The sequence below is a fragment of the Cibotium barometz genome, chromosome 29, assembly GCF_041138505.1.
Source record: "Cibotium barometz isolate CiBa-2024 chromosome 29, ASM4113850v1, whole genome shotgun sequence".
NCBI classification, from domain to species: domain Eukaryota; kingdom Viridiplantae; phylum Streptophyta; class Polypodiopsida; order Cyatheales; family Cibotiaceae; genus Cibotium; species Cibotium barometz.
The window spans coordinates 38,842,195-38,843,309 of record NC_141074.1 but is presented as its reverse complement, the minus strand read 5'-3'; the positions used below and the strand labels follow the sequence as shown (position 1 = coordinate 38,843,309).

At 39.9% G+C, this 1,115-nt stretch overlaps 1 non-coding gene across 1 annotated transcript; it reads right to left on the bottom strand.

The window, feature by feature from the left end:
* On the bottom strand, positions 1–130 carry LOC147622151 (U4 spliceosomal RNA). The gene has a single exon (XR_015269744.1). It is a non-coding gene; the product is annotated as a U4 spliceosomal RNA (small nuclear RNA).
* Positions 131–1,115: the final 985 nt, after the last annotated feature.

Genomic DNA, 1,115 nt, shown 5'->3' with positions numbered 1-1,115 from the left:
GAGCGTGCACCTTCCAAAAATTCTCCACGGCCCAGGGGCCGAGGAGGGGGTTTGGAAATAGTTTTCAACCAGCAATTGACGCGTCTCGGGAAACCCTCACTAACTGCGTCATTGCCCCAAGCGCAAAGATGGATTGTATGACAGGCCCCTCAAGCTCTTTATACGTGACCTGTGGGCGGTGCTCCCCTCGTTGGAATTAACCTATGGGATAGGTTAACCTTATAAAACGCCTATATTCTTGGCAGGACGATGGGCACGTGTTTGTGTGGGGAAGCTTTAAGGGGGATTATCTATTGTAAATTTCACGCTTTCAAAATTTGCATATATCCTCATTCATCAGACAGTTAAGCTTGGAATATGTGTATGAATTCTAATTTGGTTATCAGACTCCAAAGATTTGGTTAGTGAGATGATTAAGGTTCCAAGATAGGCATGTTTAAGAGATGCCTTACGCCAACCATGTGTGGGTCCAAAGCTAGACTAGCATGTGAGGCAAGTTATATATTTGCAAGCTTTGTAGGATAATACCACGCATGCTGTGGAGCGTGTGTGCAATGTTGACTACTACAAGGTCCTCTAGGGATGAAGTGGCCTCATACTCTAGTGCTTCACCCATCTAACTCTTACATGGTTGAAGGTGGTCTAGTGTAGCATAACTATAGCTTGGTTGTGCGTCCACCAAAGATTTTTCCCTGTATGTTATCTATGTATAGATGTAGCTCAATTGGGACATGGTTATGTAGATCTATAACACATATCTTTAAATGTTAAGTCCTTTCACATTTTGTCTTGACATTCTATTATACATGCATAAAATCTCTCTTTAAACTTTGTAACATTGTCTCTTCCTCCTAGTGGGTCGTGCAAGATTGGAGACTCTTTATTAAAACTCCTCTCGAATGGTTTGACCTAAGAACTTTCATTCAATAAGTTAATATCTCAAATTCAACTTGAGCGAGTTTTATCCATTTAACTAGTTTTATTCAACAAAGTGATACAAGCTTACCTGACTTAATTGAAAAAACTCTGTTTAACCTAGTTGAGTAAGCCACCTACATATACTCAACTAGGTTAAACAGAGTTTTTTTAATTAGCACTTTGTTGAATAAAACTAG